This window comes from Lipophrys pholis, assembly GCF_963383615.2.
Source record: "Lipophrys pholis genome assembly, chromosome: 17".
Classification (NCBI taxonomy): domain Eukaryota; kingdom Metazoa; phylum Chordata; class Actinopteri; order Blenniiformes; family Blenniidae; genus Lipophrys; species Lipophrys pholis.
Window position 1 is genome coordinate 15,350,314 of NC_137643.1, and position 24,581 is coordinate 15,374,894.

At 41.2% G+C, this 24,581-nt stretch overlaps 1 protein-coding gene across 4 annotated transcripts in view; it reads left to right on the plus strand.

Annotated features, from left to right (window-relative positions):
* The first annotated feature begins 16,149 nt into the window (after positions 1 to 16,149).
* LOC308122835 (adhesion G protein-coupled receptor B2-like) overlaps positions 16,150 to 24,581 on the plus strand; it is a 72,186-nt gene continuing 63,754 nt past the window's right edge. Inside the window, exon 1 of one of the 4 annotated variants that reach the window (XM_080484959.1) lies at positions 16,150 to 16,780. The gene's annotated coding sequence lies outside the window, so the exon portion shown is untranslated. Of the gene's footprint in view, positions 16,781 to 17,419; positions 17,542 to 24,581 lie in introns of those variants that run through there. The other 3 variants (XR_013936174.1, XM_080484961.1, XM_080484960.1) reach the window with 3 other exon arrangements.

Consider the following 24,581-nt stretch of genomic DNA (forward strand, 5'->3'; position numbering starts at 1 on the left):
GTCCAGCAGTTGACTATCTAAAGGCGGTTTATGAATGAATGATGATGACTTTTTTTTATTTTATTTAGGAATCTACAGTTTTATTTGGATTTGAAAATCATAAGTCAAAGTAACCTACTTATGTTTAGGAAGTCACTTAGAAAATCTCAAGTAACTCACTTTTTCTCTTTTTGTTTGAAAACAAACTCCCAGTTTTCACAGTCATGAAGCTGTACACAGAGGGCGAGAGAGGGATAACAAACGAGCGACAATCAAGCGTTTCCAATAGGGATTTTCATCTAATATTGAAACTGTAAATTCAAGCTCAATATTAACTTTGATCGTATCTTTTCCAGACAATTGCCATATTAAAAATGTTGAGCCGCTGACTGCGGATATGCCGTTTTGCTGGATTACAGCTGACCACTAATCATCTAGATGTGGAGCGACAAAAAAAAAGTCTATTCGTGGGAAATTAAGAGTTTTGTGATCGAGTGCTTTGTGGTATTAATCATCCATGAGTGTAGGAGTGCCACCTCCTCACATACTGATTTACCATTTACCCATAATACACTGACTCTCTCATTAGCATGTCTTTGCAGACACTGTCCAATTAGGATCCATCAAACTCCCAGGCTTTCTCATGTTGACTTTGATCTGGGTTTTTTTTTGCCTCCGCACAGTCTCACACTTGGCTTTTTTTTTTTGTTGTTGTTTTTTTTTTCTTTTTTTTTTTCCTCCACACTGTCTTTTTGTCTCTTCCTCTTTTGCTCCTCAGCTGTCTTGCATAGCTATCTCGCTTCCCGAGTATTACCTCTTAGGCAGCAGGCAGACAGATTTTGGATGAGTCACCCAGTGCGTCTGATACCATCAGCCCCCTCTGTCTCTCCCTCTCGCCCCTCTATCTCTCTCGCTCTCTCGCTCTCTCTTTCTCCCGCTGCCAATGCCGCTCCAATCGCTTCTCGCGGCCTGAAAGGGCAAAGGAGGGCGTGGCATCGCACAACATGAACCCTCTCACTCGTTCTTTTCCCCTCTGCTTCCTTCTGCTTCCTCTCACTTGAGACAAAGTGACATTTACAGAGGGACACTACGTCTCCTTGGGAGCCCCCTTGCTCTTTTTGGTGAAAAAGAACAAAGAAGAGAGTGGCGGAAGGCAAGTCGTGAAGCAGGACCAACGGAAAGAGTGGAAAGTTTTAAAGTGACTTTGTGAATTGTGAAAAAAAGAAGAAAAAAAAGGGGGGGGGGGTGACAAGATTGTTGAGAAGGAGGAAGAAAGAGAGAAGCAGTGTGTGAAACAAGTGAGAAGAAAGCAGGGGAAGGGCATTGTCTGAAGATGCCTAGAATACGACTGCAAGCTAAAGTTAATCGTGATGGGCTTGGTTTTTGATGTGAGGCTTCTGGATTGCAGCGACTGACAAGATCTTACACCTGACTCGCACCCACAATTAGTTTGGAATATTTGGCTGTCACATTCTTTCAGCAAGCCCTTGCAATTCATCAGCTATGGCAAGTAATAAAGCATTTTTACCCTGTTAATATAGATTTCTCGGATATTTCTATTTTACTTCAGGGTCTCCTTTACTTTTCTGGATAGTTACTTGTTTTAACCTTTAACGATTCAGAGGTAAAGTGAAAGGATCTGTAAGAGTTATAGATACTGAGAGTATGGACGTTGTCAAATATGGATGTATGAATATATTCATACTCAATAAAGGAACCTTGGCCTTAAAACTATGAATCATATCATTGCTAATAATTAAGATAATGTGTCCACGTGATAATTACTGCCCATGTGCTCAACTGCTCATTTAAGTAAATCATACAGCAGGTAATTAAAGTACGATTAATTATAGCATGGCTGTTAGTGATATGAGTATTGTAGAAACTGCAGGTCTATTGGTATTTCCATGCGCATGTATTTCTTGGTTTATAGAAAAGTAAAAAGAGAAAATATTCAGTGAGTTACTCAAATAACCACTTGTCACAGCCGTGGTATGTAGAAGATCATTTCTGACTTTACAACACGCGGAGGCTGATGAGCTGCAGCAGCAGGAGACCGCACGAGGTGCAGCTCCTGTCTGCTAACAAACAGGAAATGGAGGCGACAGTTCACACAGATCTCGGTCCAATATCACCTTTGATATATGGTGGAACTGGTCACTCACCTGCACATTTATGCCACCGAAGTCAAGACGGTTCTGATGGTTAAAAAAGAAAGAAAGAAAGAAAGAAAGAAAGAAAGAAAGAAAGAAAAGAAAAAGGGCTCCTCTGCACTAATGTACCTAATGAAGTGCATGCTGGGTTACCACTGAACGTCGACAGTGAGGAGCAATTTACAGTCACCAATTAGCCTCAAACACATGTTTTTTTGGAAAAGCACTCTCACACACACACAGAACATGCAAACTTTTTGAAGAACGTCATCATTTGGACTGTAAATTTTCAATCGTGACAGTGACTCGTTTAGGTGCCTCGAGGATTTATAACGGCCATTCATTTCAATTTTTATTCGCCCAATAAATATCTTTGTTTTCAGGCTTCAGTGAGATGTGTCCTTGCTGAGAATAACAATGGGTATTCAAAATAATTTGCTGAATATATCAGGGCATTTAATTTTTTTTTCTTTTCTTTTTTATTTCAGAAACAGAAGGCGATTCAGAGTCTCCAACGTACTATGTCATCGGAGCCATCTTGTACAGAACACTGGGTATCATTTTACCCGCACCACTGTGAGTACTATCCTTTTTTTCTTCACTTTTTTAATGATTTAAAACTCTACATCACCTCCCTCTCATCTCTCTGTCCTTTATTTTACCTCCCTGCAACTCCTCTATTAAGAACTTTACCTTTTCATCTCTTTTTCATCATTTTTCTTTTTTTTTGTGTTCTTTTCTTCGGTTTCTCCTTAATTCCACGATCCCATTGTCCAACTTTCTCTTCTTCTTCTTTGTACTCTGTTTTAGCTGAATTTCTAGGCTAAAAAGCTTTCCCTCTGTTGTGTACTTTCAGAAGTGTACAGTCGGCTTTCAGGGGTTGCAGGCCTAATGGGTCCCACAACTTGCCTAGAACTTGCAAAAAAAAAAAAAAAAAAATAGACTTTCAAAGAAACCAGGTTGAAAAAAGGCCACTGTAATATAGTGTTTGCATTGGCCCAGGGCCCTTTTATTCAGGTCACTGCTCTTGGTCTTGGATGAGCTGGATCTGTTAAAACCCTCTCTTTGCCCTGTAGCTCGGCTGAATGTTAATAGGTCTGGATTTCTGTTTTCACTAAACCGTCTTTTTTAGCTCCACTTATCTGCCCTTAATTGTTAGTAGTTTGTTTTGTTTTTTTTGTTGTTCAGTTTTTTCACATCACAAGTGTTCACGTAGGCGCAGGAGACTCCTTTCTTTTTCTCTCACTTGTTTTCTGTGTTTATATGTCTTTTCAGTCCTCCTGCAATGATCAACTCCAAGATTCTGACTGTAACAGTACGACCTGAGCCACAACCCAGTGAGCCCATGGTGGTGGTGGAGCTGTCGCCGCTTTTGAATGTGAGTGAAAGGAGAAAAAAAACCAACAACAACAAAAAAAAACAAAAAACAGTTGCTCTCTGTAAGTGTGAGACCTCACTATGTTTATGCAGCGCAAACACTGGCTGCTTATACAGGACAATTTGTCGGCCACTCTTCGATGCTCAGCTGAAAGGAGCCGTATTAAGCAGCCGTTTTGCTTCCTCGGAGGGTGATTCAGTGCCTAATTGGATTTTAATGTTTTCACCTCAGAAATCCTGGGAACTTAAATCAGTGGTGGGCACAGTCCACTTACTGAAAATACCCCTGTTTGTCAAAAGGCTGGTATTGAGAGCCGTTTGTTGTATTCCTTTATGCTTAAGAATTTAACCTTTTTTTTTTTTTGTCTTTGAGTGTCTTAATGGACTAACTTATATAGCGCCTTTTCGCTGACAGCAGCCCCAATCTCGTGGATTTTCAAGTCTGTATTGTGGTATGTTGGTATATCTTTGAAAGGGTTTATGTGTCTGACACACAGGTGATCACTGTTTGTTATTGAACAACTGAAATGGAAATCTTTTTCTTATGAAGGCTGTCACTTTAACATCGCTTAAACTAGTTTCAAAGGCTCATTTCATAAAAAGCATCTGTTCCCCTATAACAGAGCTCAACATGCAGATACTGCTTTTTGACCTCGCAACCTCACAAGATTAGTTGTATGCCTGTTTCTAATAGACAAGTGGAAGTCTCACCACTTTCTGTTAGTAAACCTGAGCTTCTCACAGGGTAGCATCACATTATTGCTCAACATGTAACTACAAATAGCTCAATACAAACAGTAGAGCACACCAACAGGACTTTTAAAGGAAATTGTTTATTTAGAGGTGCTAATTCACCACAGCTGCTGTGTAAATATAGTGAAACATAAAACATTGCTTGAAAGTCTTTCACAGTACTGTCAGGCAGACTTTAGGATGAGTGAGGTGTCCCAGTAAACAGGAGTGTTGTGTTTTATTACATGAAAACTTTCAACTAAAGCTAATATTTGAATGGGAGAAAAACACGCAAGTCATTGTATCTGTGTGTCCTTTAAAAATAATCAGTTCTCATAAGTTACTGTCAAAAGTCCTTCGTGATGCATTGCTCAGCATCTCAGGTATCTTCAGTGTCACGACAATTTCAGCAATATTAGATTAAGGAACCATTCAATTGTGCAAATCTTCCCATCCCAAGCACAATACAGTCATTCAAACTGCCCACCGGGAAGCATCTTTTAACCACCTGTGATAATTGAAGTGTTTCTTGAGCCAAAAGATCTCCCGATTTTCCAAATGAAGCTCTGCCCAAGGTTTATATTCTTATGATATAGTTTTAGGCTAAGTGTTGGCCAGGGCTTTCAGGAAACCCTCCTCTCCCAGCTGACCTATGCTTCCTGAGTTCAGATGAAACACAAAGTGCTGCATGCTATAAAGTGCCATAGTGCTGGGTGAATTGCCTGAATAAATGCAGACCTTTTTGACTTTCTTATATCGCGGCGTCTCCTGGCACCTATTCGGTTTATATTACAGTGGAGTGTGTTATTATAAACGACTCATGGGGTGTCTTCAGTGGAAAGGACTAAGTACCGGTTTAATGAGAGGCACACTTCCCGACCTCAATAAGATGTGGGTTTCATTAGGTATTCTGCTGCGTGAAGGTGGGCACAGTTTTGAAAATAATGTTGAATATTTTATGGTTCTCTCAAGGCAACACAAACACACACATTTATACGCACACACACATACATTTACTAAAATCTTCCAGTGCAATCAGTCTCTTGCTGAGTCAACTAAGACCTGGGGGTCAAAATTATTGCACTTTGTTTCATTAACAGGATTTTATATTCATTTTCCATAACCCACTACTCCATCCTCTCGTCTTAAAACCGCTGATTCATTCCATAATTATGACATCTCCTCCATACACCCCTGTCTTTTATCGTCCTATTAATCTGCTATTTAACACAACCTACAAAGTGAGGATACAGCAGTCTGTGCACTCGCTGTCTGGTGGATGATGTCTTAATGCTGATCTTAGCATGCTGCTCGGCATGACACACCGGAGACTCCCACTGAGGGACAAGCACCTCTCTGCCACTCAGTGGAGCACAGAGAGGGGAAAAGGCATGCACAGGGCAGATGCTCATATACAAAACACCAGAGCATCTGAGGACGTTGTTATTCTGCTTGAGAGGCAAATGATTTAGTAATCTTGTTCGTATAAATTTGGGGTTGCCGGAAAATGGGGGCGGCAGACAACCCATTTGTGTCGCGTATCACAAACACTTAAGCTTCCTTCACATTGTTGTGAGCAAATTCCCTGTGTGTAGTGAATCGACAAGTGTAGCACACCTATTAATAATAAGCTTCAATTGACCTCATCACAGACTGAAGTATGATCCATCCGGCCCTTATGATCACTGCCTATAGCTTCCAACGATACGCTGTTCTTACAGATGTAACACCACAGACAGTCTGAGATGATCCTATGAAACTGCTATAAGCTACCAAAAAAAAAGAGCAAAAAAAACCAAAGAAACTGAAAAGAACTGAAAATGATGTGACAATCAAAAGGGCATATTTCCAAGAAGGCAAAATGTTGGATCACGTCCACATTTACACTCCACCTCCATGCCAAGCTTTTGCCTGCCTACTAGAACAACATCTCCATTCTTGGTTTATTTATCTCCTGCAGGCTCAGAGTAAGCAATTATATATTATGTGTAGCATAATGTTGCTATTGTTGCCTCGTAATAGTCATAGGAATAAAGTTATAAACCTGCAGGAATGGGATATATTACGGAGCCAATGAAAATGTTGTCCTCGTTGTAATTAGCAGGCAAAATGGCTAAATTATGACTTAGACTATCTTCAAAACTGCAGTTCTTGTGAGGTGTTTCTGGTCTGTACCAGTCACTATCAGAAGTGGCCCAAGGAAGAGAAAGCTGTGGCAACAATATATCCTACTTGGTGCCACCTTCTATAGTCATATGTATAACCTTATGGTTCAGAGCTTTGACAGAAAAAAGCCTACAAAATATTAGGCAGGTGCCACAATGTTATAGCTGATTGTAGTTATTTAAAAAGCCATGTTTGAGAATCCAAGGCAACATGGAGAGATCAACACCAACGACACATCCATCATTATAGGTTTGACATGTTGGTCTCAACAAAATCAGCAAAATCTTAACCATAATCATTTTGAATCTGCACACCTATCAAACTGTTGGTTTCATTGTCAACATGCTAACGCTTCCCGTCATCATCCCTTTAATAATGAGATCAAGGTAAAGTGCTGATAAACTTTGATTTTACATTATTCTCCAGACATACAAACATCAAAGCACATGCATACATGATTACCATGTTGTTGTTTTTTGTCTTCTTGAAAGAACATACTTCCTCTTTGGTCCCGTGGTATCTGACCTCTGCCGGTACAGGAAGATCCAGCTGCTGATGCAGTGGCATGGCGACTACAGCCTCAGCCTTTTGAATTTTAGTCCAGGGTCATATCTTCTAAGAGGGCATCTGCTCCGTTCAGATACCCCCTGGTGCTCTGATGTGTGTTTTATATAGTACAGGACCAGGAGACCAGAAAGCCACATGTTCCTATAGTAGACTAGCATGCATTGTGCCAAGTGCAGACACACACACACACACACACACACACACACACACACACACACACACACACACACACACACACACACACACACACACACACAAACCTCCTTCAGCCATCCCCTTCATTAAGCCTTTTCAATAATAAATGGCAGCTCTGGTTAGCTTTCCAGACGTGAGCCGTTAGGCTTTCTAGTAATGCCATTGTAATCTCGGTTAGATTCATCAGTCAAAAAGCACCATCGTGTTTGCTCCCTTTCATTTTCTAAAGCATGTTTTCTATAGTCTCTGATGTGAAGTGGAAGACTTAAAAGTCTCCCTGAAAAATTATATATATATATATATATATATATATATATATATATATATATATATTCCAAAATCCATTTCCACATAAGTTGTTGGAATACCCTGAAAAAAACAAAATCAAGCAACTGTTCTTTATCTGAGACAGATACTGCTTAGGCTGACGCTATTATTGTTATCTGTAAATACATCCGTTAAAAGGACAGACACAGTGTGGCTCCTTTTGAAAACATTGGTGCAGCAGACGCTGTTATAATGGAAGGTACCGGCAGACACTAAGGGAGTGCACAGTGTCAGGCACCAATGCTCGCTGATTGATAGCCGAATGCTAACTGTGCCCGCTACACTAATGCTTCCCAGGGACATCTAACGTCGATGAGGACAGTCCGCACGTGAGGCAGAACAAAGCGCCCCCATCCATCAATCGACATCACCTAGCCTCTGATCCTGTGTGTATAACCGTTGCATCATCTCGTCCTCTGAAGTCCAGTCATGCAAAGACCTCTGGATCCACTTATTCATGAGAAATCAGTGATGAACTGTTCAGAGAGGGAAGAATGACCTTGCCTTGAGAGGAATAAATCCTCACAGCACGGACTTGAATGTGCTTCATCCCCCTTCAATCCCTCTCTGCGTATTAAAATGCATTGTTTATACTTACAAAAATGTTTGCTTTTCATTCAGAAGTGATTTCTTCAAATTTTCCCTCAGGCTGCAATAAGTCTTGAGTAGACATCCTTCTTTTTTCACAGTGGACACAGCAATCTGGCTATGGCATTACTGCTATCATCCTCTTTGCCATAAGGGGGAGCTCAAAGGCAAAGTGCTTTTCATGCAGGGCTGAGAAGGCACCAACAGACTGACAAGAGAACGATTCATTTTCCTTTACATGAACACATGAATGGCTGTTCAGCCACAGTCATTCCACCAGAGGTCTGCCCATAATTAGTCTTAAAGGTGCCAGAAATGACAGTTTCCTGTTTTGTCGGCATCTTGAGGTTCATCATCACTTTGACTGAGGCGGAAATGTAAGAAGAGAACTGCATGGCCAAGTTTCATCTAAATCCCAATTCAACACCAGACTTCACCCATTGAGGTCCACAGGTTGAACGCACATCGGAGATCCATTTTGAAGTAATCGATTTGGAGATCACTGAGGATCACCGGTGGAACAAGTTGTGATGAGTCAGTTAAAGATAGCGATTTTCCCAATTGATGTGCTGATTTGAGTCGTGGCGAGTCTTCCTTCACCAATGCACACCACTGAGCTTTGATTACCACATGATTCACTTGCCATTCGACCCCCAACGATTTGCCTTAAGCTCCAGCAAGTCAATGGATTAGGACTGAGGTGACAGCAAATCACCAGCAATAAGTCTATTTCGAGGTTTGGTCAAAGGTTTTTTTTTTTTCTTACATGTTGATGAGAGCACTTTCCTGAGATTAAACAAACTGAGAAAAGGCCATTTCCTCAATTTATATTGCCTCTTTACAGTTATTTATATTTATTTACTTTTCACTGCGGTTGTACTTAAAGACAGTGACTGTTTTTTGTTTTTTTTTCCACTGCAGGATGTTTATGACTATAACTTGCTGCATGTTAATATCCATAAAATGGCTTGTCTCTCTCTGTTTCCATTCATAGCTCATGCACCTCCTCTGTTTCTGCAGCAGCAGCATCTATTTGCTGCTTTGTCCTCTGACAATGACTCCTTCTCCATCTCTCCTTCCCCGTCGTCCATCTCAATCCTTCTCTTTCATTGTCTGTTTACCTCTCTCCACCGCCCATGCAGCATCACTCTCTCTTCTTTGGCACGGAGCTGCTCAGTACTCCCTCTGCCTCCCTTCCTCGCTCATCCTCCCGACTGGCAATAACAGCTTATCTTCTCTCCCCCCCCCCCCCCCCCGTCTCTATCTTGCAGGGTACATCAGATCCTCAGTGCGTTGTCTGGGACTATGGCAACCCGTAAGTTCCTCTGAATGATTCTGATACTGTGTGAATGTTGGTGTGTCGAATACTTGTTTCTGTCTGTGTGTGTTGATGTTTATCTTGTGTGTGCTCATGCCCAGTCGGATTCATTTTATTAATGAACTGAGAACTGTTTAATGAAGTTCTCTGTGTTGGTGTTAATTAAATTAGTCGATGGGAGCAAACATCATTCGCTCTCTATGCTGCTGAGGGTTCAAAGATCTCTCAGATCTCCTCTGTGGAGCAACGTTCACTTCTGTTGATGTTTCATTGCCTATACCTCTTCACACATAGTGCCGGTCTAATTTGCTGCTTGTTCTTCCATAATGGACATTCAGTTTGATTTGGACTGTGCCATCAGTATGCTGAAGGGCTACATTCTACCTAATGGGTTTTTTTTTTCTTTCTTTTTTTCCAAGTAGGCCAGCAGAGTGTTTGACTTTGCTGTGTATAATAGAACTGGTGAGCTACATAATGTAAACCAGCACAATTGATTATCACTATTAACCCACATCATGATTTGACTTTTTGTCAATAGCAAAGTAGTTCAAAACCATTAAACCAGCTCAGGTTCCATCTCTGTCTCATTGCGCTTATTCCACTCCAATTATTGCAAACCTCTATCCTTGAATGGCCTATTTCTTCCACTATTGCCAGTAGAGTCACTCCTGTCACTCACATTGTGTAAATGTTGTAGTACATTTAGATCATCTCTGGACACCTGAAGGTAGTATTTTATGAAAAACAATTCTATTTGAGCGTGTGTGACAGCGTGATGCAGGAGTGAAAACATCAGGTTAAGGGGAGTGCAGTGTGAGGTCAGTGTGGTTAATTAGCCATATAAAAGATTGGGTGTGATGTAAGGTTTCAGCCAGCAATTAATTCTGTGGGTCTTTTAAAGGAAAATGAATGAAAATCCATTTGAAAGGATCTTTGCCTAATGAAGTCCATGCTATGAATTTCACTACAGATGCGCTCGGCAATCCTTGTACCGTTCCATTGATCCATCTATCTTCTACATTGTTTCATCCGGCTTAGGGATGCAGTGGCTGGTGCTGGTCTCCAGTCCATCACAGGGAGAAACAGAAATCACACACATTCACATTCTCAGCGACTGGCAAATAGCAGTTTCAAACTGACTCCACATGTTTTTTTGGTTTTTTTTAATGTTTGAGAATATGCAAATTACTGCGAAGCCCAATCTTGTAAAACACGCATATTTGAACAATAGGAAACTTCAGTTTTTGACCTTGGGACCAACAGTTAAAACATCACTCTCAGTTATTTCTGCTGGGTTTGAGAATTGTGTTTGATCAAGGGTGTCAAACATAAGATCTATTTGGTCGTAATTGTTTGGTTTTGTGTAAATACAGAGATTTTCATCACATATACTCTGCAACACAACAAAGAAAAACTTTAAAATTTCAATGTAAAGGTGATTATTGCACTATTTTACTGGCTCGACCCACTCATGAAAAAAATTGTGCTGGAAGTAATCAACATGTGTTTGACATCCCTTTGCATCAACAGTTCCATAACAACCTAATCTCAAAATGAGAACCTTGTGGAGTGCAAATGTATGTGTTTTGGTTCATTGTTAAATACGTTGCTGTTCAGGCAGAAAAAGGCATTATGCCGATGCAGATTAGTTGTGTCAAGGAGTCATCCTGCTCTTTGACAGAGAAAATTACTTTTGTGAGAATTGAATTTCTCACGATGGCAGTACAGAGGGATTCCCTGTACTGACACCAAAAGACAGATGACATGAAAAACCCAGGCCCGTTAGACTTCTCTCTGGAGATCACATTAGTTTATTCACCTCTCGAGGAGCCCTCTCCGGTGACTGGGCCACACAATGGGAGTGCAGGTTCACAGGGAGAGGGGATGAGACACTGCAACTTATCAAATAAAAACCTGAAGGCAGGAAAAGAACAATGCTCGGCAAAGTCAATTAAACAGCCGGCGAGATTACAGCCCCAATCAAATGAAATTTGCAGACATGACGAGTTAAGGAAGCCAGAGAGAATTTAAAATGTCGAGGTTGGAGCGATGTCTATCAACTCCACATAGACGAACTTGGATTTTTGTTGAATGTGGCCAAATCTGTAAACGAGGCAATAGAAGGAAAGAGGAAAGAAGCGTACAAACAAGACCGAGGCAGTGATACATGTTCTACGAAAATATATTATGTAGTGAGCTGCAAGGCGGTACAGTGGTTAGCACCCTTGCCTCAAAGTTGAAAAACCTACATTTGAAGGTAAAGATGAAATGTGAGTGTGTTGGTGATTGCATGACTCTGTTTGTCCGGTGATAGACTGGCAACTGTCCTGTCTCTAGTCCTCAGACACCCAGCGGTATAGAAGATAGATGGACGGACAGATGCTGTATGGCTTGCTTTGTTCCCAACACAATCATTGGAGCGGCATCTGTGATCTTGATGCTCATGTCAGTCATGCTTTTCTAAATTATCCAGGACCCGCTGTTCATGAGATTCATGGGCTGTTCGGATTCTGAGGTGTTGCACAGACTTGAACATATCAGTATAAACAGCCTGAAGTCATCACAAAAACATGCATGAGTGCTTTTAGGGGAAGGTGTGAGACTGTGAAGCTCAGCCAAGTGGTGCATTCGAAACGGCGGCGGTCGAGAAACGCACTGCAGAATCCGATCTGTTCTAATCTGATCGCAGGTGGGATTTCGACAAGCGATCAGAAAGGTACATGGTTCAAAGACGAGGGACAACCCATACGGAGACCGGAATAGCAGCATTATGTCTGTACTGTATTGGCCCTTCAGTCCTTCTCCATTTGTTTATAAGTCCAAGGCAGCAAATCTTGACAGGAGCTCGGAACAAGCGAGTGGTTTATATGGACAGAGAACATGTTGTACAAAGCAGCCGTTTGTTTGCTGGAGGATATCACCTTCCTCAACCTGGCTGTCTCTCAAACTCAGCCACGGGCTTTGAGGTTGAGCGCGAGGCAGACAAGAGGTGGTGAGTGTATAGATAGCAGTGTGGAGGGAGCACCGGCGTGGCAGCAGCTGAACCAGACAGCTACGGGGAAGAAGTTTAGCTCCGAGATGGAAAAAAAAAGAAGAAACATTGCCTCCCCGTGACCTGTATATGAAAACTATATTTAGTACACGCAGATGCACCCGCATTTGAAACACAGATTATGTTCTCTCTGTGATCCCCCCCTCTAATTGTTACATTGCACACTTGGGTAATGTACACTTACTTGGAGATTAGGGATCGCACAGAGACTCAAATCTGCAAAGCCTATTGTCATCTCTGCCACAATTGTCTTGTGTGCAAGTTTTTCCAAACGCCGCTGCTCCATTTCGAAATCTGCAGGCAAATTCAGCGGTAGCTCACTCTCCCATTTGCACTTCCCCTCAGCTGGCTAAGTTGGCCAACAGTTTGTGGCACTCACAGTTCATCTCAGTATTTATGTGTGAGTGTTTATTTATTTATTTTGCCCCTAACAGGCCCATATGTCGGCACCATCTGCCCACCCAAATCGCTGGGCTCGCCGTCCCTGCCTGTCTTCCCCCATGTGCCTGTCCCCTCAACCAAGTCTAAGCCTGTTTTCTTTCGCCTTGCCGACCCGAACAGACGCAGTGGTTCTCTCGTAAAAGTTTTATAACGGTTCGGACCTGGGAGCCTATGGCCCACGGGACCCAAAAAGTTACCATTTGGGAAATTCCCACCTCAGATTCAGGAGTTTTGGTGACAAGAAAAGCCCCACAGCACCACAAGAGTTTTGCAGATAAATACACCGTATAAATGATTGTAATGGACATCACATTGTTTCTTCTACTCAAATTATGATCCAAGCATCAAAATTTGCACATGTCAAGTAATCCTAATTTGATCAAATATGCAGGCCTCTTGATGTTCTTTAGGATAGCTTGTAAAATACAATTAGCGTTGACCTTTTTCCTGAAATCGAATCTAATTGGCCACTTTACATGATCTTGATGTTGCATGTTCCAGGTGGATCATGGCTACCAGTTTGTTTTTGTTTTGTTTTGTTTGTTATGAGGCCAGTGGGATTATTTTTCTTAAAATGTTTAACCCACAATTAGTTTGCATTCCAATTAACATTTTTGTGGGACAATTTCAAATATTGCTTTCTCATATGTACTGCTGTATCATAGAGAGCTGGTCCTCAAGAGGCCTACGTGGTGAAATAAGGATTTAATATCAGTGATATATAAAAACACTGCTCTTTGTTTTGCTGCTATCAGACTGTGGACACTAAGCCAAGAGCACAAGTTGGTTTATAAACAGAGTGCATCGACAGCTCATACACAAACTCCATGGCGTTGAGTAACATCAATTTACATGTCAAAGTTTAGATGTATTCATCCCATTCGGATGCTGGGACATTTTCTCACTTACTTGTCAACACACCATCAACTTGGCAAACTCAACGAAAAAGCAAAAGCGACTATTCAGAGAAAAGATGTACACATTTCCTTCATGTCAGCTATATGAAGTGCTGAAACAAAAACAGAATTTGACAAGACAATATTCATGTTGTCATTTTTGGTTTCCTCTTTTACTCCAAACCGTGCCTCCTTCTTCCCACCCCTGCTGCCTCCCTCCTGCCCGCACAGCCATCACAGGAAATGATGTTCAGCCTGTCTTTGCTGTGGTTCCTGACCTTGCCTCGGGCGTTTTTGTGCATTGACCCTCACTCCGTCTCAGTGCGGGTTGTGTGGCCCGACCTACGCTCACCAGCACCGACATGCACTCACTGCACCGTGACGCACGTCGCACATGTCTGGTGCATTATAGATCGCTGTGGCTCCGTTGTAGAGAGATTTGCTGGCGTCTATAAAATATACATTACTCCACTCACACGTTTATTTATGCATCGCTCGTACATTTCCAGTTCATTTCAAATACGTACAGGGAAAAACTTCCTGTTCGACAAATGACAGATGCTGAAATAACTTTTGCATTTCAGCCATCTCACTTTAATGCATGCTTAAAGATACAACCCAGCAGTCAGAGCTAAATGGAAAATGCACTTTAGATGGATGGGTGACAGTAAAGCCTGTGAATGGCCGAGGGTCATTTAATCCTGTTTCTAATCCCCAGTGGTCTTCAGCTTGATCAGGGATCAGCGGTTAAAGACCACGGCACCCCTACCCCGTCCCCCCTCGCTGCCTTTCACTGCCCTAGAGTAATAACGACTCGGCGTGCAGTGCGAGTTGCTCTTACATCCTCAATCTGACATGGTAGATGGAGGCTCCGACTGATCTGGCACTACTATCAGCTCTGGCACCGGCAGATCGCAACCTTAAATGAAGCAAAAAGTCAAAGGCATATTCTGCACGCTGGCAAAGCACTCGGTGCACACAGATCTGCCCAAAAAATAATCGCCTTTATCTGACCAAAAAGGCGTGGAGGTAAGCATTGACCTGAGTCAGTCGAATGATAATTTTAATATTGGCAGCTTTATGCTCCATCAAACAGCGTCTATTACTCGCCTGTGATGCAAACAAACAAGTTAAGGAATGAGGAGGATTAATGAATAAATGCAGCTATATTGCGTGTCCTTCCAGGATATAACACTTGACTTTCAAAGTCTGTTTTAAAATGACTTGCATCAAAAGACCACTCCAGCAGTTAAGCACTGGATGTTCAGCCTCACAATAGACTCTTGAAAACTGGATCATTGCTTTTTTTTTTTAGGTATCAAAATTTAGTGCAAGCATATTCAGTAACATTCCTTAAAACCTAATATTTACAGTTCTGTTGAAAATGAAGTGACGTAAAGTAGCCATTACCTGATACTTTTCTGTTTTAAAGTACTGCATAAAATATTTAGACCAGGATGCGGAGGGGTGTGGGGAGCTGCGAGAATACTTTATAAGTGATGAAGAAAACAGTATTTGTTGTGACTACCTTGTGCCTTCAAAGCAGAATAATTGTTTTAAGCACACTTGCAATCTATTTTTGAAGGTACATGCCAGAACCCATAGTTCTTCCTTAAGCTAAAGCTAGTCCTCCATAGGCTTTGTATGTTTTGGGATTGAATGAATACATTTGCTTTTTCTTTTAATTCCCTGAACAAACCATTATTAACATCAAAATTAACATAGTTTGAAAGTACAGTCACCTGAAAAGAACAGCAGGCTCTTTGACGGCAGCTGCTAGTAATTTACTCAGTCAAGTTCCACCCCAATGCATTTTGGGAAGAAATTAGCATTGCAGGTAGGGTTGTGGAACTGGACACTACTATACTTCTTTGAATCAGATAGACGGCTGACAATTTCAATAGGGCGAGAAAAAGTTCACTTGAAACCAAATAAATTTACAACAAATGTGATATTTACAAGAAGTTGAAAGAATTTACATGTTGCAAGGTGCAAGTCAGAATTCTGCTTTCAGTGCAATTTCTTGCACTCCAACGCACGGAGAGGACACCATAGGGTATTGAATGGTTAATATTGCGATCCTGTTCTACCAAATGGACCACAACCAACCCCAAGTACATCATATCATTTGCTTATTTACAATTACTGAGCTTCTGAACACCACCTCTTGACCTTTTCATCGCTTCAGATTTCTTTTATTTTAATCTAAAAGTGAATTTTCCTTATGTACCATCTCATTAGATATGTGCTAACGCAGGAACACACACAGATTAACAGTGGAGCCACCAGGAGGTGGAGGGGGGAGTAGGGGGGTGGGGGGTGGGGGAGGCTCATACGGCTTGCTCCACTTTTCCATCTGACAGAGCAGAAGGGATCAAGACTGTGTCAAACAGTGAGACAGCATGGCAAGAGGGAGTCGGCCAGCGGGGCTTATGTGGGCTCCGTCTCCACTGGGCGTCACAGACGTGGAAAGGCTCTCAGCTCATTTCCCGGGCTATCACAACGGTCCTTAGAGAGCGCGTCAACATGGTGGCTCCAGCCCTCACTGCGTTGAGCCTGAAGGCTCGTTGATGAGAGTTAGGTTGACGTTACGTTTGATGCTCCAGTCACCAGCTATGGTTCTTTTCTGTGACCGGACTTTGTGGATATCCGTTCCTGGATTGTACGTACAGAAAGTTCTGCTGTTTAGTATTGATGCAAACGCCACTTGAAGAAGTTTAGGACACTTTTATTCTGAGCTTGGCTATTTTGGTCTTTGACTTGCTGCATTATTGTTATTGATTCTATCATCATGTGACCAGCGGGGGTGGAATGAAGCTTTCGGATGTTACTATATAGCCAGGGATGCACTTTAGAGCAGTTTCCATTGGGTCTTAGATGACAATGTTAGATAATTGTAGTGGTTAGTATTTGAAGATTGGACAAGACATAAGAGAAAACGGAAGGCTCCTTCTTTGCCGATGGACCCGTAGAGCTTGAGCACAAGTAGGTAAGTTACATTTAAAACCCCTTGAAAATGTATACTGTGTCGCTTACAAGCTGTTGTGTTAGCAATGCAACACTTGTATAAGATCTTATGCGTAACCTTCTGTCAAGTGTCGTATTTGTCTTATCTTGTTGACTTGCTCATTATCCTCTTTACTCTTGTGCAGTAGGCTGAAAGGGCAGTGTGTTAGTTCCTTGTCAGGCTTATAGTTGCCTCCTTGGCCTTATAAGTCCTTTTTTGAGCCCCCCAGCAGGATGATTGTCCAAACTATGTCCAGTTTTGTCTCGTGTGTTTCCTGTCAGATGCTTCTGTTAAAAGATGGTTGCAGGAAGGCCTGAGAAAGTCAGCTGTGCTACATTTTCTCCCCAGTCAGATTTAGTAATTCTTTTTCGAGAGGAGACACTTTCTCCACAGCCCTGTGACGTGTCTGTGTTAGACACAAAATGCAGGCAGGCAGAACGGCAGACCGTTTGATGATGGCTGTGGCCAAAAAAACCTGTATCCCGGCTCGTCTTGCTCTCTCACTAGCTTGCACACCAGGAAGAAAGATAATCCCGGGAAAGAAGCTTAGAAATTAGCCCAAGGCCATGCCAGAGTGCAGCAGATTGGGAGAGTGGAGGTCACTCACAAAGCATCCTCGTCACACGAGACTCGGGGAGGAAGCAGGAAGGAGGGTTTGGGTTTGACATGTCACGAACTACAAGAAAGGATTACATGCTAGGACGGTGCGCTATTAAAAACCATCGGGAAATTTTCGTTTGAAAGTAAGTGAACCAGATACCAGCTAAATGGGCTTGTACAACTTTGGAAATGTGTTATTCTTATCTCTGACCGTGTAATGGCTATAAGTGCTTATAAGACCCCTCTTTGCATCAGCTGGTCGAAAAGAAGAAAGCTTAGTTCCTACAGTTAGAATCTGGGTCAAAGATACTAATGCATGCAATCACAGATATGCACAGGAAGGCAAACACGGGGTGTGCATCGTGGCCTGTGGAGCTGGATGAAAGTGTCCCGGTCAGTCCTGCATAATAGGTGTTCTGAAGGGATGAGTAAGCGCTGATGATTTGTGTCATGTGAAGATTTGCTTCAGTGCTTCCCAGCTGTATTGAGAGTCAAACACCAATGCGTGCCGCCTCTGGTGAATGGGTTCCAAGCCTTTCTGGTGCTAATAGATGTAATGCATACCGGATTAGATTCCTTCAGCCAGTAGAGATGAGTCCTCTGACAATTTTTTTTTTCTCCCTATTTTTGGGATTCTATTATTAGCATCAGTCCTGATTGAAACCAAATGCCTGGGTTCATAAAGGATTTAAGGCACGTGCTCATACAAACAAGGAGTAAATAAGATGGGATATTTATTGACTTTAAACTCTTGATTTTGTTTTTTGAAAACCCCATCCGCCCTGCATCTCACTTTCTGTCAGATCCTCCTGAAGTCCTTGTGCCAAACCAGTGCAGCAGAACACTGGGTATCTCGAACATATGAGCAATCTATTCATGTCAAAGAAAGGTTATGCAATTTCCCGACAAATAATTGATGCGTTTAATATTAAATGGGGGGGAGGGCATAGGGCTGTCGTGTTTGGCACTGTAATGTCACAACAAGGAATCCTCTATTGGATTGCGGGCTTCCATTCGTTTGTGTATTTTCAGGTTTCCTCCCACAGTTCAAACTCACACATTTGAGGTGATCGCGTGTCACTAAAACTGCTCACAAGTGTGAGTCTGACTTTCCGCGTGTCTGTGTTTGCCTTGTGATGAACTGGCAGCCGCTTTGTCTTCATCCATAATCAGCTGGGATTGGCTTGTCGCCCACAACCCTAAAGTAAATTAACCCGTGTAGAAAAAATGGATGGATGGATGGAAAACGGATGTTGGATTTTTTTAACATTCAAGAATCTAAAGCATTACACAATCCCTATAGGTTCAGTAGAAATTCCCCGTCCTCATCAAACCCCACATAGTCATGGATGACGCGGTTGCAGAAAATTGTGGCACCAGGATGAATCAGCCCTGGGGTTCTCATGTATGCTGCAGCCAGATTCATTGCTTTCCCTTCACTAAGTTCACTTTGCATTAAGTTAAGTGATGTAAGATTATGTCACTCTTGATTTAAACACTTTTGCCGATGTCTAATCATGATTAAGGGAAAACTGAGCTCGGAAATTATTGAACACATAATATGGTCACAGTGTGTTATTGATGCTGTTGGAATGATTATCGGAACATGTATATCCGAGTCAGTGTGCCTTCGGGGTCCATGGACTATAAAATCCTACTGAACCAAAAGTCACTCTTTTCCCACCAGTCGCTCCGTCTTTGACTCATTATAAGTCTGTTCAGACTGATTCACTGACTCTGTTTCAGACTACACTCTCTTTGAAAAAGGATCGGGTGCATTGGATTGCATCCTAGGCTCCTTACCAGCTCCTGTGCTGAATGTTACAGCAGCTCCCACATTCTTATGAGACTTAATAGCAAATTGGACTTAAAAATACATAGGAGGATTTACATGCTATTGATTTAAATATCAGTGTGAAATTATTCTGCCGTCACCCAACGCTTTCTTCATTACTTTTGCCTGCCTGCACTCTTGACTGCTGATGACACTTAAGGAGAATGTTTTGCTCACACTCAGTGGCACATTTTGGGGAGCAGAGCATTGGAAAATGTGGCGTGCAGTTTATTTACGAGTGAAAAGAAGACTGAACTACATTATCTGGTGACATTCATCTCATAAATCAGTTTTGGCAGGATTTGCCAGTAGCTGAAATTAGCCAATGATGTTAATCCTGATTAAATCAATGACAGCTATGTAGAACACTTCCTTTTTCATGTAAAACCACTTCAACTGCTTAGCAGTGACAGATTGAATGATTCATCCAATAACAGAATATGCTCACATTAACTCTGAAGGAGTGTGTAATATACACTGAATGTGTTTAGTCCATTATAGTATTACCTGTTTTCTTGATAGAAGAACTTTAATTTAGGCGAGCGAGTTATTGTCGTTTTTCACATGTTGGAATGAAAAGACATTTTCTTATTTGTTGAAATAGTACCTATAGCTAGAGGTTGTACTGTGGACAAAATACACCATCGGCATTAGAAGGAAGTAGGAATGCACTGATACCAGTATCGGGTCTGATGCTGCACGGAGTTGTGATGGGACGTATGATTAAACACTCATTAACAGTGAGCTGCAGTGTGTGCGTGGCACACAGCCGGTCCCTCAGTGTGCATATAAATACTGTAGACGCAGTCGTGTACTGGAGCCTCCAAGGGTGTTGGAGTTGTGCGTAGCAGTGGCGCAGACTGTACAGAGGTGGATCGCCTCAGCACATACTACTTGCATCGCTGCTCACTATCAGCAGTGAGGTAAAGTTTAGTAATTGTACTCATCCTTTAAAAAAAAGTGGTATCGGCACATTCCTCGAAGAAATTATTCTTATTCAGAGCTTTTTGTTGACTGCATCCTGCTCTTTCACCAAAATAATGAGTGGTTCAAAGATTTCCACCACACCTCTCCACAGTTTGGATGATTGGGTGGCAGCGTATATATCTATATTTTTCTTCTTAAATCTAGTCATTGCTGATTTACTCTCATGGTCTTTTCAGGCAGGCTATCGCATTCGCAATGCAATCTTCTTCTGTACTATTTATGTACTCACTCCGAACCCTTGGTCATGGACATGTAGCACACAAATGGTGAATGGATGTCAGTTATATAGCGTACTGCTATCGCCTCACTGGTTTCTAAATGCTCTACACAATCAGTCACAGTCTACCATTTGGAATTGGATTGGATTGGAACTCCAACTTTGCAATTGATAGATAAACCACATATGTGACACTTACTATTATTGAACAATGGAAACTTCCATTCATTGTGAGGGTGATGAAATTATGAGGTTTTTAGAAATGTGTATTTGAATAATATTGAAGCATCCAGTCCTGGACAAATTATAAATACCACAGATGAATCAGTGTTTGAGAGTATTCATTATACTGAGTCATGTTTTAAATCTTTCTCATTTTCCATCCTCTTTCTTTCTTTTTTTCTTTTTTTACCCGTACATGTCCATCATAACTCCCGAAAAGATCTTAAAAGCTCTTATAAATTACGAGACCATACATCAGGCAAAAGGTGTTGATTTACTAAGTTACGTATTTCAAAAAATCATCATCATTTCTGTTTGTAGGCACTGGTTCAAACAGAAGATCAAATAAAACGGCAGTCCTTTCTGTGGGATGTGCTTACTTTTTCACGAATTGGAAAGCGTTTTTTTTTTAGTTACTGGCAACACATCAATACTCATGAGTATGAGTGAGGCAGAGGATTTTTTCACTCATTTCAACTTCACAGATCTACAATCTCCACATCAAACTCTTTAGTTTTAAGGATTCAAAGCATGTTTAGCTTTTTTATTTTTATTTTTTTTTATTTTCTCCTTAACAGGGAGCAATTGATTTTCATAGAACTGCCCTTTCAGTCAAGAGTTGGTGCCAATATATTCTCGGTAGAAAAAGGTCAATTTACACCGTTGTTCAGGAAGTACTTTTCCTATTTTTCTTCCCTGCCATAATAACATGCTATTAGCGATTAGGGGACAAATTGCAAAACATTTCAAAGTGGTCCTGCTGGTACTGTACTTAAAAGGTTATGCCATTATGTGGAAAGTACAGTGTCCATGCTGTTGATTTATTTCCGCCCATGGCATAGAGGGTTGTTTTTTTTGGTCCATAACAGAGTAAGTGCAGATATAGTAGCGATTCAGGTTGAATTATCTCGTTGAATGGATTGACAAGAAATATTTTCATCCCCTGACTAAATTTTGTATTACAAGCAAGACTGTACACCTTATCTATGAAATATTGCTACCACATTTTAGTTCAGGGGCCACATACAGCATAATTTCATCTCAAGTGAGCCAGATTAGTAAAGTAGTGCCATAATAACCATTAAATTTGAATGTTCAAGTTTTTCTCTGTTATCACGCAGAGTATATATGATGAGGATGTCTATATTCTCACAAAACCAAATAATTTAGGCAGAAAATGAATACAATCTCGCCGTGAAGCCAATTTTAATGAAAGCTTCTGGTGTAAAATACAGTGAAATGCCCCAAAAATATCTCCTAAAGCTGTTGCATTATGCATGATTTTCAAACTAGCCCTGACAGCATGATTTTGCGACTCATGCTTGTTTGCTCTATTTCATGTTAGCGTCACCAATATCTCAGCTTGGTTCTCTGTGTTGTGTTGTGTTGTGTCCTCTACTCTGAAGAAATATAAATCTATTTTTTTAAATCAATGTTTTATTTTTAACATTTTTACCATTTGCCTGGTGATTTGTTGGGTGGGATTGGAGCCTTTTGTGGGCCAATTTTGCAATTAATGGTTTCCATTTAGTTAATGTAATGCACTTCAGAACATATTTCTATGTTTGTCAGAATGGTCTCAATTACAGCTGCAGTAATTATGGCCTTTTGAAACCTTACTTCCTGTCATCATCAGACAAAATATTTGCCTAGTTTATGATATTTTGGACCATTGTGGGCTTAAATTGTCTTTGATTATGACAGAACAACTGACATATTGCAGTCATGGTTCCTTCAGCACTGTGTACATTGTTTTTGACACCGATACACACACAAAAGTCTGCTTATTTGCTAAAAAGTGAAGGAAAAAGGAGGAAAAGCTAGTTCTCTGCCTTAGTCTTATTTTAGTTTGTATGATTGGTTTTGACTGAGGGTGATCAGTTTTAAATATGGAATCCCAGTGTGTGCAGAGGGATAACTATGCACTTTAAGTCATCATATCAAATTGAATATTTTATTAAAGTCAAAACCAAACAACAGATGTGTTGATCTCGAAGCTGGAAAACTTGGAAATGCTGTGTATATTTAAACATCTCTGCATTGGCGTCGTTGCAGTATGCATTTGGGATGCATGGTCTAAAAACAGGCTATACTGATACTTGGCCTGTTTGTACATCTGGAAGCTGTTCTCAATGATAAGAAGAGCCGGCAGCAGTACAGGTTCACTGAGAAGCTAGAACAAAAGTAAAACAAAAGCTGTGTCCTTTTAATCTTTCCTCGCCAGCTAAGCCCAGCTGATAATGTAATACTTCCATGTGCCCAGGGGGGATCCACAGCTGAAGTTGTAGTGGATCTGCAATAACGAAGTTCAGGGTTTTGTGCCAACTTTGCACAGGGGGGGGGGGACATGAAACTAATCCAAAGTCAAAGCTGGCTTTTCCTCAAACAGTCAAATCTAGCTGAAGGAGATGAGGGTCAGTAGTCAATTAAGTCTGAATTTTGGGCAAACAAAACAAAGAGGTCATGGATAATGTGTATTTGTGTGTGTGTAGTGGTGTTATCTTTAGCGACCCCCTGCTGTGAGCTGTCAGGCAGTTTGTCATTACACCAGCTTTCTTGTTGCTGCCAGGCTGGCTCTGGATACATTGGATATATGTGTGTGTGTGTGTCTCTTTAGTGTAGTCACAGTGTATCAGTGACTGAAAGTAATGAGAGTTTTCATGAGCATTCACACTTTCCAGTCTGTAAGTTAGCCGACACATACATCAGTTAACATTTCCGTCCATTGAACACATAATCTTTAATGTATGTATGCTCCATATGGCGAGCATTACTTTGTCTGAGCACAGCCATTTGTAAATACTTAACTCGACATCTCCTGGGAGTTCACATACACAGCTCACACAGTTTCAATCCTTATGTAAAGTAGGCTTGCCATGCAAATTCTTTTCTTACATAATACATATGGATGGAACACTGAAACTTGAAAATACCTCACAGAGGTGTTTTGGAGGGTTTCCGTATGAAAGGTAACAAGTGCACATGTTTTTCTCTGTCACCCTCTCCTGACTCTGTTTTTTTATTTTTTTTTATTTTTATTTCCATCACATCTCTGTCTCTGCCTGACAAGCACAGAAACACACAAAGCCTCGCGCCATGTTCCTACCTGTCAAGCTGTCTGGAAGCGTCACTGCTGTGACTTGTTTTCTGATCTTGAGTCTTTGAAGTGTCACGGTGCCGATGATGATCATCTGGGAATCATACTCACATCTCATTACTGACATTATGAATTGAGTGCCGGTCCATGCGTGTGTTCACTTGTCTGTTTATCTGGTTTGTGGGTGTCTGTGTGTGCATTCCCCCCTTGTCCTGGTATACGTCTGATAATTATTGCTTATACACTCTTGTCATCCTTGTTTAAGTTTGCTGTCACAACCAAAGTGTCTTTATGCCTGAGCGATCTGTTGCAACTGATGTGCAGTTGTTGGTAAGAAGTCTGTACACTTTTTAGCTTCCTATCTTTTATGTAGATAATTAAGTGTGTTTGTATTTTGAGGCCAAAATACAAAGAAATGGACCTATCAAAAAAATATAGCTTTTTCCTTGAGTTAACACATCTGTGAGGTCAATGGACCAGGCAGACTCCAGAGTGTCATGACTCCCAGTCATTTTCTCCTGGGATTTTGTAATTTAAAAGTCAACATGGTCTTCTGTCCATACAAACATCCTTGTACTTGCCATTGTTGATTTTTATAGCCTATTGTTTTCTGCATGTCTGTGTGTGTGATTGCATTACACAAAACAGTGCCAACCCATGGCCTGGCATGCCAACTACATCGTTTTCTAGCATGTCTGCTGTTTCCATGTAAGTGGGCAGGGTTTTCAAAACATTGCAGTGTAAACACAAATTGTTTCTGGAGCAAAAATGCAAAAAAAAATATGTTTCACGTTAAACATGGTGATAATGGGGCTTTAGTCTCAAA